This window comes from Pongo pygmaeus, chromosome Y, assembly GCF_028885625.2.
Source record: "Pongo pygmaeus isolate AG05252 chromosome Y, NHGRI_mPonPyg2-v2.0_pri, whole genome shotgun sequence".
NCBI classification, from domain to species: domain Eukaryota; kingdom Metazoa; phylum Chordata; class Mammalia; order Primates; family Hominidae; genus Pongo; species Pongo pygmaeus.
In genome coordinates this window covers 31,507,871-31,521,565 of record NC_072397.2, presented here as the reverse complement: position 1 = coordinate 31,521,565, position 13,695 = coordinate 31,507,871, and positions in this window count along the sequence as shown.

Below are 13,695 nucleotides of genomic sequence, written 5' to 3'. Positions count from 1 at the left end.
AAAGGTGGGGAAGGGGTAGAAACATGGAGAGAAGGGGTTGGGGTACTTGCCCTTCCCCCAGAAAAATGGGACTTGCTGCTAAGGGTGAAAGACCAAGACAGGCATCCTTGCGTGGTCTGACAGCTCTGAAACCTGGGTGAATAATCAGAGAAGCATCCCTGCAATGATTAAACACCAAGGGAAGGCTGCTTTCCCTAGCCTGTGACTGGAGCCAGAGTTTTGGGTCCAAGGATAAAACATGTCTCCTTTGTCTCTACCAGAAAATGAAAAGAATTGAAATTAAGAGAAGGGAGAGATTGAAGTGTGGCATCAAGATTGAAAGGAGAAAGAGGTTGAGGGATAGTGAGGGAGGTTGGAGAAAAGAGTAAAAAGAAGACACTTACCGGATTTGAAATTGTGGAGATATTTCTTGGGCTGGTCGGTCAGAAGACCTGAGGTCATAGACGGATCTTTCTCATGGAGCAAAGAGCGGGAGGACAGGGGATTGATCTCCCAAGGGAGGTCTCCTGATCCAAGTCTTGGCACTAAATTTCATGCACGTCCATGAGAAGGGACCACCAATCAGGCTTTGTGTGAGCAATAAAGCTTTTAATCACCTTGGTGCAGGTTGGAAGAGAGTCACTGAAGGGAGATTCGGTGGGGCTGTTTTATATGATTTGAGTAGGGAAAAGAAAAAGGGGGGTTGTTTTCTGGCGGGCAGGAGTGGGGGTCACAAGATACTCAGTGGGGGAGCTTTTGAGCCAGAATGAGCCAGGAGAAGGAATTTCACAAGACAATGTCATCAGTTAAGGCAGGAACCAGCCATCTGGATGTGTACATGCAGGTCACAGGGGATGTGATGGCTTAGTTTGGGCTCAGAGGCCTGACAATAACTTAATTAAGGAAACACATTTTTGAAGCCTCTCAAGCTCACTTATCCATTGTGCCTGAAGCTGAGGTGTTACATCAGGTGGCAGAAAATATTTATGGATTAAACCCCACGACTTGGATTAAGTCTACTGGGGGCCCCACTGTAGTAAATTTTGTAATTATGTTTCTGTTTAATTGGCTTGTTTTTAGCATGCCAGGCCAGTCAAATAATCCTGTGTCAAAATCAAGAGAATGAACAAGACTTCATCACCATGACACATTTATATAAATAGAAAGGGGGAGATATGCTGTGGGGAGTCAGGGACCCCAAACGGAGGGACTGGCTGAAGCCATGGCAGAAGAACATAAATTGTGAAGAGTTCATGGACATTTATTAGTTCCCCAAATTAATGCTTTTGTAATTTCTTATACCTGTCTTTACTGTAATCTCTAAACATAAATTGTAAAGATTTCATGGACACTTATCACTTCCCCAATCAACACCTTTGTGATTTCCTTGCCTGTCTTTACTTTAATCTCTTCATCCTGTCAGCTGAGGAGGATGTATATCACCTCAGTACCCTGTAATAATTGCATTAAAAGCACAAATTGTACAGCATGTGTGTTTGAGCAATATGAAATTTGGGCACCTTGAAAAAAAGAACAGGATAAGAGGAAGGTTCAGTTAGCCGGGCAGAACAGAGCCATATTTCTCTTCTTTCAAAGGCAAATGAGAGAAATATCACTGAATTCTTTTTCTCAGCAAGGAATATCCTTGAGAAAGAGAATGCAAACCAGGGGTGGGGATCTCGGCCATCTCTCATGGTCAAGACTGCAGGATGAAATAGACCCCAGTCTCCCATAGTGCTCCCAGGCTTACTAGGAAGAGGAAATTCCTACCTAATAAATTTTGGTCAGACCGGTTGATCTCAAAACCCTGTCTCCTGATAAGATATTATCAAAAACAATGGTGCCCGAAACTTCATTTGCCATTTAAATTTTGCCCCAGTCCTGTGGTCCTGTGATCTCACCCTGCCTCCACTTGCCTTGTGATATTCTGTTACCTTGTAAAGTACTTGGTGTCAGTGACCGACACCTATTTGCACACTCACTCCCCTTTTGAAACTCCCTAATAAAAACTTGCTGGCTTTTGTGGCTTGTGGAGCATCATGGAACCTACCAACTTGTGATGTCTCCCCGGATATCCAGATTTAAAATTTCTCTCCTTTGTACTCTGTCCCTTTATTTCTCAAGCTGGCTGATGCTTAAGGAAAATAGAAAAGAACCTAAATGAATATTGGGGCAGATTCCTCGATATGAAGTGATCTTGAATCTCTGATATACAAGGCTGATGTTGACACATTATTCTCAAGAAAATAGTGGTTTAGGGCATGGTCTCAAGCTCTATCAAGGTTTAAATTTTGTCTGGCATGTTGGCTCACGTTTGTAATCCCAGCACTTTGGGAGGCAAAGGAAGGAGGATTGCTTGAGCTCAGAATTTTGAGACCAGTCTGAGCAACATAGCAAGACACCATCTCTACAAAAAATTTAAAAATTTGTTGGGCATGGTGACATGTATCTGTAGTCCTAGCTACTGAGGAGGCTGAGACAGAAGGATCACCTGATCCCAGGAGTTTGAGGTTGTGATGAGCTGTGATCACACCACAGCACTCCATCCAGGGTAACAGAACAAGACTCTGCCTCAAAAAAAAAAAAAAAAAAAAAAAATTATCTTTACCAGCTCTAGGATCTAGCACAATTTATTTGAGTTTTGCAGTCCTCATCCAAAGATGATAATTGGACTTATCTTATTGATCATGACAACTAAATAAAAAATAATACATGAAAAGTGCTTAAAATAGTTCCTGGCATTTAGTAAGAGCTTTGTGAGTATTAACTATTATTAGTAGCATCAGCATCTTTATTGCCACCGTTTAGTGGGTGTTTAATATGTACCAGACATGTTTAAGCACATATAGTACGTGTATTATTAGCCCATTGAACTTCACTTTGTTTGTTTGTTTTTGTGGGGTGGTTCTTGTTTTTTGAGATGGAGTCTCACTCTGTCACTCAGACAGGAGTGCAATGGTGTGATCTCAGCTCACTGCAACCCAGGTTCAAGAAATTTTCCTGGTTCAGCCCCCCAAGTAGCTTGGACTACAGGTGTTTGCCACCACACCTGGCTAATTTTTGTATTTTTAGTAGAGACAGGGTTTCACCATGTTGAACAGGCTGATCTTTAACTCCTGACCTCAAGTGATCAGCCCACATCGACCTCCCAAAGTGCTGGCATTACAGGATTGAGCCATTGTACCTGGCTGAACTACCCTTTGAAGTAGAGGTTAACCCTTTGCTTCAGTTGAGGAAATTAAAAATGGGAGAGTTTAGTAACCTACACAAAGTTAAACCTGCAAGTAATTGGAGTCAAAATGTAGACAAGGATTTTTTGTTTATTTTTTGTTTTGGAGACAGGACCTTGCCATGTTGCCCAGGCTGGAGTGCAGTGGTGCAATCACAGCTCCCTTTAGCTTCAACCTCCTGGGCTCATGCAATCCTCCTACCTCAGCCTTCTGTGTAGCTGGGACGAGAAATATGCACCACTACACCTGGCTAAATTTTTTTTTTTAATTTTTTATAAAGAGAGAGGTTCACTATGTTTTCCTGGCTGGTCTCGAACTCCTGGGTTCAAGTGAATCTGCCACCCATCTTGGCCTCCCAAAGTGCTGGTATTACAGGCATGAGCCACTGTTCTGGCCTGGAATCGAGTTTTCCTAACTCCGGAGTTATGTTGTTATTGCCCTCTACTACTGTCCATAGTAACAGGCATATTAATGAATACTTCCCACTTGCTGAGTAGGGTGCTGAGCACTTTACATGTCTTATTTCATTTAATGTTCACAATAATCCTATCAGGTAGTTTATCTTGTTAGTCCCATTTTAGAGATGAGGTAACCAAGGTTCAGAGCAGCTAAGCAGCCTCTACAAATTTATACAGTAAAGAAAGCCAGCATTTAAATCCAGGCCTGCATGACTCTAAAATCTGTTTTACTGAGTTTGGCTGGCAAACAGGTAAGCACGATGCTCCTAGGAGGATAGTAGCAGTGATTGGTGATCCATGACATCTGGGATCCACTGAAACTCGGGGCTACAGTTCACCTAATCAGCCCTATTTTCTGAGCTATCATTAGGGACAATTTTCACTTTCTCTAACACTTCATTCCCTTGCAGCTTCTGAAAGCTGCTGATTTGCTCAGATGAAGACCAGCTTCTGTGCGTTTCGCATCTCAGATTGTTGTGTACATGCTCAAGTGTATGGAAGAATCATAAACATTCCAGAAGGAGACCCTGGCATACTATGCAAAGTTTTTGCCACATTGCTGTGGGAGGCATCTGTCTCTCTTGACCAAACACTTGAGGTTATGTGACTGCAAGATTCCAAATGTGCATTTCAACATCAGGTCGTGACAGGCAACTTGTTTTGTGATGAATAGCACTATAAGTAGAATATATAAAATAGACAAGGGATTCTTAGCCAGGGATGCATGGCAGGGCTTCAGAGGCTCTGGGAACATTCTGCATGTGTGTGTGTACTTTCCTGGAGAGAGAGCTCCTAATTTTTATAATATTCTCAAAGGACTTCATGACTCAAAAAAATAATTAAAAAGCCATTGTTCTCTGGCCAGGTGCAGTGGCTCATGCCTGTAATCCCAGCACTTTGGGAGGCCAAGAAGGGCCGTTCACCTGAGACCAGACTGGCCAAAATAGTGAAACCCCATTTCTACTAAAAATACAATTTGTTAGGTGTGGTGGTGCCTGCCTGTAATCCCAGCTACTCGCGGGGAGAGGCAGGAGAATAGCTGGAACCTGGGAGGTGGAGGTTGCAGTGAGCAGAGTTCAAGGCTCCCATCTGCTTTTGCAGAATCAGAAAATGTGATCGCTGCAAGGGTTGAGGGGAGAGCACAGAGGACTGAAGGGGGAGGGCCAAAGGCTGGAGGGACAATAGCTCACCCTGGACTGATTCCAGATTTGGTGGAGATGACTCAGGAAACAAGTCAACTCTGAAAATGTCACAGAATTCAGTGTTATTGCTTCTTTGAAAGGTGGGCAGTTCGTGTTTTTTCCTCAACAGTCATTCATATACTTCTAGGAAGGGCAATTTAGTTTCATACAATTTACATATACCTGGTTTCCCGGCATCTGGAGAGATTCAGGACAGTTCTTGTTAATGAGAAATCCCAGGGTGGAGCTACAATGCACTCTCCATTGTGAACCCTAATCACTTGAGACAGGTCTCAGTGAATTTATAAAGTATATTTGGCCAAGTTTGAGGACACACACCTGTGACACAGCTTCAGGAGGTTCTGAGGACGTGGCCTAATGTCATCAGAACAGTTTGGTTTCATACATTCTTTGAACACAGCAGACATCAATCAATGTGTGCAAGATTAACATTGGTTCAGTCTGCAAAGGCAGGAAAACTTGAAGCAAAAGCGGGAATTCTCAAAGCGAGGAGGGGACTTCCGGGTCATAGGTAGTTGAAAAACAAATGTTTTCAATGACAAAAATACTTATGATTGACGGCAGAACTGGAGGCAAAATCTTCATATTTGTATTAGTTCTCCTTGTTCATACTACAATTTTTGGAGGGATTTCAAAAGGCTCAGATGAATATTGCACATATGGAAGATTCATATCACAGCTGAGCAACCTCAAGATTAAGAACCTTAATCTTTTAAAAGTAGGTTACAGGAAAACCTGTCCAACATTTGCCTCACAGAGAAAAACTGCCTTTTTTATATTGGTTGAGTAATTTATCTGCCATTCACCTGAAAAGAAAAAAATTACTACCCTTTTCCCAGGCTATTTCCGTACAAAAATCTTCAAAAAATAACCTGGAAAAGGAGAGATATGTGACATAAAAATTAACAAAACAATAAACTCTGAAAGACTTTTGGAGAATTACATCTCAGCAGTGTGCATCCTTTCCATTTAATATTACAGTAAGCAATCTTCTGCTGTAAAAGATCCATTGAAGATTTTTGACATGTAGACTAACTTTGGTTGTTTTGTGTTGTGAGATTGTTAAAGATTGTAAGAGACAGGAATAAATACAATTACCAAGGACTTTAGGGACATTAGAGGAATGGAAGTTGTTTGATTTTTTCTTTTTCCTTTTTTTCTTTCTTTTTTTTTTTTGAGATGGAGTTTCTCTGTCTCCCAGGCTTGAGTGCAATGGCGTGATCTCAAATCACTGTAACTTCCGCCTTCCAGGTTCAATTGATTCTCCTGCATCATAGCTGAGACTACAGGCTCCTGCAACCCTGCCCAGCTAATTTTTGTTTTTTTAGTAAAGACAGAGTTTTACCATATTGGCGAGCCTGGTCTCAAACTCCTGATATCAGGTGATCCACCCATGCTGGCCTCCCAAAATGCTAGGATTACTGGCATAAACCACTGCATCAGTTATCAGAAATGAAAGTTCTATGTGTAAAATGATGACAGGTGAGAGGAAATGAAAATAAAACACAATTGAACATATTTAGAACACAGTGAAATTAGTTGGCTTATTGGAAATTGTTAAGTGACTACCAATATAAACAGCATATTTATTCTGAATGAATTGCAAAGTTACATTTGAGAGATAAGATCTTTATTTTTACAACAGAGAAACATAAACTGCATTACCATATGCCAACAATAAATTTGAGAGTAAATTAAGAAAACAATTGTTTGCAACAACATTGAAATAATATAATGCTTAGCAATAAATTTAATAAGGAGGTACAAAACGTGTATGATGAAAACTACTAGATAATAATATTTATGAAATAAACTAAAAAATACTTAACTAAGTGGCAAGGAATTCTATGTTCATAGGCTGGAAGACTTAATAAAGTTAAAATGACAATATTAGCCAAAGTAGTGTACAGAGGTACTGTAATCCCAATTTTTAGTTTTTTCCACCTTTTCTTCTTCAAAAAAGAATAGCCGATTCTAAAATTCATATGAAATTTGAAGGTGATCTGAATATCCAAAATAATCTTGAAAAAAAGAACAAAGCTAAGTGGCTCACATTTTAAACTTCAGAATATAAAATGCTGCTACAATTAAAAGTTTGATACTGGCATAAAAGCAACGATAGAGAGAAAATTAATAAAATAGATAACTCCGAAAAAAAACCTTGCATAAACTGTTGATTCTCTTTTGATAAGGGTGCCTAAACCATTATGTAAAGGAAATGACAGTTTGTTCAACAAGTGATGCTAGGAAAACAAGTCCAAATTTAAACCAATAAGTTTAAATCTGTATCATATTCCATGTAAAAAATTAAACAAAAATCAATTCAAGACATAAAAATTACTGTTAAAACTTTACTTTTTTCTGATAGTTGTTTTTATTTATGTGGGGTCAGTACTACCATGAACAACTTTATACACACAATTTATAAAATTTAGAAGGGATAGATGCATTCCTAGACACAAACACACCCTCCCAAGACTAAGCTAGGAAGATATTGATTTCCTAAACAGACCAATAACGAGTTCTGAAATTGAATCAGTAATACATAGCTTGTAAGTCAAAAAGAGCGCTGGACCTTATGAATTTACAGCCAAGTTCTACCAAATGTACAAAGAAGAGCTGGTACAATTCCTACAGAAACTGTCCCCAAAAAATGAGAATTCCCCCCCCTCCACAACTCATTCTACGAGGCCAGCATTATCTTGACACAAAAACCTGGCAGAGACACAAGAAGTGTAGAAAACTTTAGGCCAATGTTCTTGATGAACATCAACATAAAAGTTCTGAACAAAATATTTGTAAACCGAATCCAGCAGCACATCAAACAGATAGTCATGATGGTCAAGTAGGCTGCCTCCTTAAGATGCAAGGTTGGTTCAGCATATGCAAATCAGTCAATGTAATTCATCACATAGAATTGAAAAGAAAACACGATTATCTCAGTAGATGCAGAAAATAATCAGAGCTGTCTATAACAAACCCACACCCAACATTCTGCTGAATGGGCAAAAGCTGGGAGCATTTGCTTTGAAAACCAGTACAAGGCAAGAATGCTCTCTCTCACCATTTCTATTCAACATCGTATTGGAAGTCCTGACCAGAGCAATCAGGTAACAGAAGAAAAATAAAGAGCATCCAAATAGGAAAAGAGAAAATCAAACTATCTCTGTTTGCAGATAATATGATTATATATCTAGAAAACCCTGTAGTTACAACTCTAAAACTTTAGTCAATGAACAACTTCAGCAAAGTTTCAAGATACAAAATGAATGTGCAATAATAAATAACATTTCTCTCTACCAAAGATAACAACACGATAGCCAAATCAGAAAGGCCATCCCATTCACAATTGCCTCAAAAATGATAAAATATCAAGGAATACAACTAACCAGGGAGGTGAAAGAGCTCTACAATGAGAATTGCAAAACACTGTTTGGAGAAATCAGAGAAGACACAAACAAGTGGAAAAGCAGCCCATGCTCATGGATAGGAAGATCCAATATGACTAAAATGGCTATGCTGGAAAAAGCAATTTATAGATTCAATGCTATTCCTTTCAAATTACCAATGAAATTATTTACAGAGCTAGACAAAACTATTTTAAAGTTCATATAAAACCAAAAGGCCAGGAGTGGTGGCTCACACCTGTAATCCCAACATTTTGGGAGGCCGACACAGGCAGATCGTGAGGTGAAACACCGTCTCCACTAAATATACAAAAAATTACCAGGTATAGTGGCGGGCACCTGTAGTCCCAGTGACTCGGGAGGCTGAGACAGGAGAATGACGTGAAACAAGGAGGTGGAGCTTGCTGTGAGCCGAGATCCTGCAACTCCACTCCAGCCCGGGCGACAGAGTAAGACTCTGTGAAAAAAGAAAAAAAAAAGCACAAATAGATGAGGCAATTTTAAGCAAAGAGAGCAAAGCTGGAGGAATCACGTTATCTGACTTCAAACTATTCTACAAGGCCACAGTAACCAAAACAGCATGATATTGATACAAATACAGGTATATAGAGAAATGGAACAGAATAGAGAACCCAGAAATAAGGCTGCACATCTGTGACCATGTGATAATAAACAAAGCTGAAAAAAACAAGCAATAAGAAAAGGTTTCTTATTCAATAAATTGTGCTTGGATAACTGGTTAGCCATATGTGGAAGACTGAAGCTAGATCCCTTCTTTACACTATATATAATAAATAAATAAATAAGTTCAAGATTGATTGAAGACTTAAATATAAAACCGAAAACTATAAAACCCTAGAGGACAATCCAGACAAAACAATCCTGGACATAGGAATTTGCAAAGATTTCATGACAAAAACACCAAAAGCAATAGTAAGAAAAACAAACATTGACAAGTAAGATCTAACTAAACTAAAGAGCTTTTGCACAGCAGAAAATAAAACTATCAACAGAGTAAACAGAGAACCTAGTGAGTGGAAGAAAACATTTGGAAGTTATGCATCTGAAAAAGATGGTAATTTAGCAAAATTCCATCTCTACAAATAGTACAAAAATTTGCTGGCCTTGGTGGTATGTGCCAACAGTCCCAGGCACAGGGGAGGTCCATGTGAATCAGAAGGATCACTTGAGCCTGGGGAGACTGAGGCAGCAGTGAGTCATGACTGCATTGCTGTGCACTCCAGCCTGGGTGAAAAAAGACTCCATCTCAAAAAAAATAAAACTGCAATGCTGATACATGCTACAACATGGATGAAATTTGAAGACATTATACTATGTAAAACAAGCCAAATACAAAAGATAAATATTTAATGTCAAATTTTCTATGTACGGGAATGTCATATGAGGCTGGCCCATTCTGAGGAGGAGCAGATTGTTGGGTTGTTAGAATACTGATAGCTCATGTTTACAAACCGAGTCATGGTTGGCAAAACAGGAAGGCAAATTCTGCTGTGGTACCCATCCACCTGAATTGATTGTTCTGAGCCCTGGAGCTGTTATCTGGTACCTTCGAAGGCTGAAGATCTGTTCAGACATAATTCTATGCCACACCTGGGGAGCAGAAAGTTGCATGGGGTATAAGGAGCAGCGGTGATGACCAGAAATAGCTCTGACTCTTCCAAATCTGGCTGCCAGTTACTGTCTTCACAGATCTCCACACAGGAGATTAACAAAAAGGTTTTAATCGGGTCATACTCTGTTTCCTGTGGTGCAGGGCAGAGACTTGCTGTTGCCAACAATGGCCAGCATTGAAATGAGGTGTGTGGAAGAACAGAGGGTTCTCTAAACCAGCCCAGAGATGGCTGAGAAAGGCCCCCTGTGCAGACACCGCCATGACAACCCAAAAGGGCTCTGTCCTATATTTTAACACGCACATAAATATTGACATGGAGGTAGATATTTGTTCTATTCCTTCTATTTCTCTGAATAAGTCTAATACAAACTGTAACTAGCAAAAGACTGCATAAATTATCAAAATCATACTAACAAGAAAAGTCAAAAATCAGATGGCTTCACTGATGAACTCTTTTAAACATTAGAAGATGTAAATCCAATTTTTCTCACTCTAACAATTGCAATTAGTCAACGCAATCAATATACCACCTCAACAGAATGATTTTTAGAAAAAAAAAGATCATCTCAATTCATGGAGAAAAAATTTGAAATAATCCAAAACATTTTTATAAGAGCACCTAGCAAACTAGATATAGACTAAAACTTCCTCAACATAAAAAAAAAAAAGTACCTACAAAAAGCTCAAAACTACCACTACATGCAATGGTGAAAGACTAAAAACTTTCTCCTTAAGATCAGGAACAAGACAAGGATAATTGCTTTCATCCCTTCTGATCAAAATTGCAATACAAATCAGGTCAGAATTATTGAGCAATACAAGAAAAGAAACATTCCAATTGGAAAAGAAATAAGCTTATTTCTACATATAGATGTTACAATTTTATATATATAATTAAATTCCTAAGTAATAATAAAACTGTTAACACTAATAATCAAATTCTGCAAAGTTGTAGAATAAAAGATCAATATATACACATTAGTGTAACAGAATTAAGGGTCAGGAAATATATCCATATATGTAATTTTTTTTTTTTTTTTTTTTTTGAGATGGAGTCTTCCTCTGTCGCCCACGCTGGAGTGCAGTGGTGCGATCTCGGCTCATTGCAAACTCAGCATCCTGGGTTCACATCATTCTTTTGCCTCAGCCTCCCTAGCAGCTGGGGCTACAGGCGCCTGCCACCACCCCTGGCTAATTTTTTGTGTTTTTAGTGGAGACGGGGTTTCACCGTGTTAGCCAGGATGGTCTCGATCTCCTGACCTTGTTATCCGCCTGCCTCAGCCCTCCAAAGTGCTGGGGTTACAGGCAGGAGCCACTGGGCCAGTCCCCATACACGTAATTTTTTAAACATGGACTTGGCAAAGCTTCAGGAATTATTGGAAACCATTTAGTTCGTGTATTTGCCCTGTGTGTGTGTGTGTGTGTGTGTGTGTTTTCTTTTGAGACGGAGTTTTGCTCTCGTTGTCCAGGCTGGAGTGCAATGGCGCGATATCCGCTCACCGCAACCTCCACCTTCCGGGTTCAAGTGATGCTCCTGCCTCAGTCCCCCAAGTAGCTGGGATTACAGGTATGCGCCACCACGCACGGCTCATTTTGTATTTTTAGTAGAGACAGGGTTTCACCATGTTGGTTAGGCTGGTCTGAACTCCCGACCTCAGGTGGTGTGGATGCCTCACCCTCCCAAAGTGCTGGGATTACAGGCATGAGACACCATGCCCAGCCAACTCTAACCAATTCTAGAACTTGGCTTGCCTTCTTATGTACCTTATAAAAGCCTTTCCTGCATGCTCCTCGGGTGGACTACAAATCATGGCTGGGTGCTTTCCATTTCACTGATCACTGTTTGCTCAAATAAACTGGTTAACATTTTAACATGGACTCCCTTTATTTTTATTTTATTATTATTATTATTATATTATGATTATGATTATGATTATGATTATTTTGAAACAGAGTCTCGCTCTGTTGCCCAGGCTGGAGTGCAGTGGCATGATCTCGGCTCACTGCAAGCTTCGCCTCCAGGGTTCACGCCATTCTCCTGCCTCAGCCTCCCGAGTAGCTGGGACTACAGGCCCCAAAGTGCTTGGATTACAGGCGTGAGCCACCGCGCCCTGCTCAACTCCCTTTAATTTTTAAGAAGAGAGAATGGAGACCCCTGGGACCACAGCTCCTCCCACGCACACTACCAGTCATGTTTCTGCCCTTATGACCCACTGGCATCCCTGAACAATCTGAAGAGTACTCGGAGTTGTGGGCGCACAGCAGAACGCTGCACAGGGAGAGGACAGGACTGCACTAGGTGGGACTCGGGGATCCCCGCTGCTGGCCCAGCCACGATCTTGTGGCCACAGGAGACTGACCGCCAAGCTGCACGGGAGACTGGGAGCTGACTGTGGAGAGGCCAGTCCTGCCGGTTTCACAGCCTGCTCTCTTCTCTCGGGATGCCGAACCCCCGTACTCACCATTTCACAGCTTGCAGGATGCCCTGGTATCTTAGCTATGCATCAGCAAGTACCTGCAGATTACAGGGCTATTAACAGAGACTGTGAGGAAGTCGCCTGGAGCTCCCAACGTGGAGAAGGCAGAAGAGGAGAGACGGTTCCCAAGTTCCGGCGCAAGGGAGAGAAAAAGCTCCCGCCAAACGCTGGAAGCCACGCCCTCCCTTCCTCTCCAACTGCATGCCTGATGGGGCGGTTCCCACGCCACTGCCACTGATTGGATAAAGTTCCAGGGCCCACCCACTCCCGCCCCTCCCCCCACTCTTGCCCCTCCCCCCACTCCCCCTCAGCCTCAGTGCCCCTTTTTTTTCTTTTAAATTAAGTTCTGGGATACATGTGCAAAACGTGCAGGTTTGTTCCTTAAGTTTACATGTGCCATGGTGGTTTGCTGCACCTATCTCAAACTCCTGACCTCAGGTGATCCACCCACCTCCGCATCCCAAAGTGATGGGATTGCAGGCGTGAGCCACCTCGCCCCCCTGCTGCACCTATCAATCCGCCATCTATGTTTTGAACCCCACGTGCTTTAGCTGTTTCTCCTAATTCTCTCCCTCTTCTTGACGCCCATTCTCAGACAGGCCGCAGTGTGTGATGTTTCCCTCCTTGTGTCCATGTGTTTTCATTGTTCAACTTCCCCTTATGAATGAGAACATGTGGTGTTGGATTTCCTGTTCCTGTTAGTTTGCTAAGGATGATGGTTTCCAGTTTCATCCATGACCCTGCAAAGGACATGAACTCATCTTTTTATGGCTACATAATATTCTATGTTGTATATATGCCTAATTTTTTTTTCCAGTCTATCACTGACGGGCATTTGGGTTGGTTCCAAGTCTTTGCTATTGTAAAGAATGCAGCAATAAACATACATGTGCATGTGTCTTTATAGTAGAACGATTTATAATGCTTTGGGTATATACCCAGTAATAAGATTGCTGAGTCAAATGATATTTCTGTTTCTAGATCCTTGAGGAATTGTCACACTGTCTTCCACAATGATTGAACTAATTTACACTTCCACCAACAGTGTAAAAGTGTGTCTATTTCTCCACAGCCTCACCAGCATCTGCTGGTTCCTGACATTTTAATAATTGCCATTCTAACTGGCGTGAGATGTTATCTCACTGTGGTTTTGATATGAATTTCTCTAAGGACCAGTGAAAATGAGGTTTATGTTTCTTTGTCACATAAATGCCTCTTGTATTATTTATTTATTTATTTATTTACTTACTTACTTATTTATTCATTGAGATGAAGTCTTGCTCTGTTACTCAGGCTGCAGTGCAGTGGC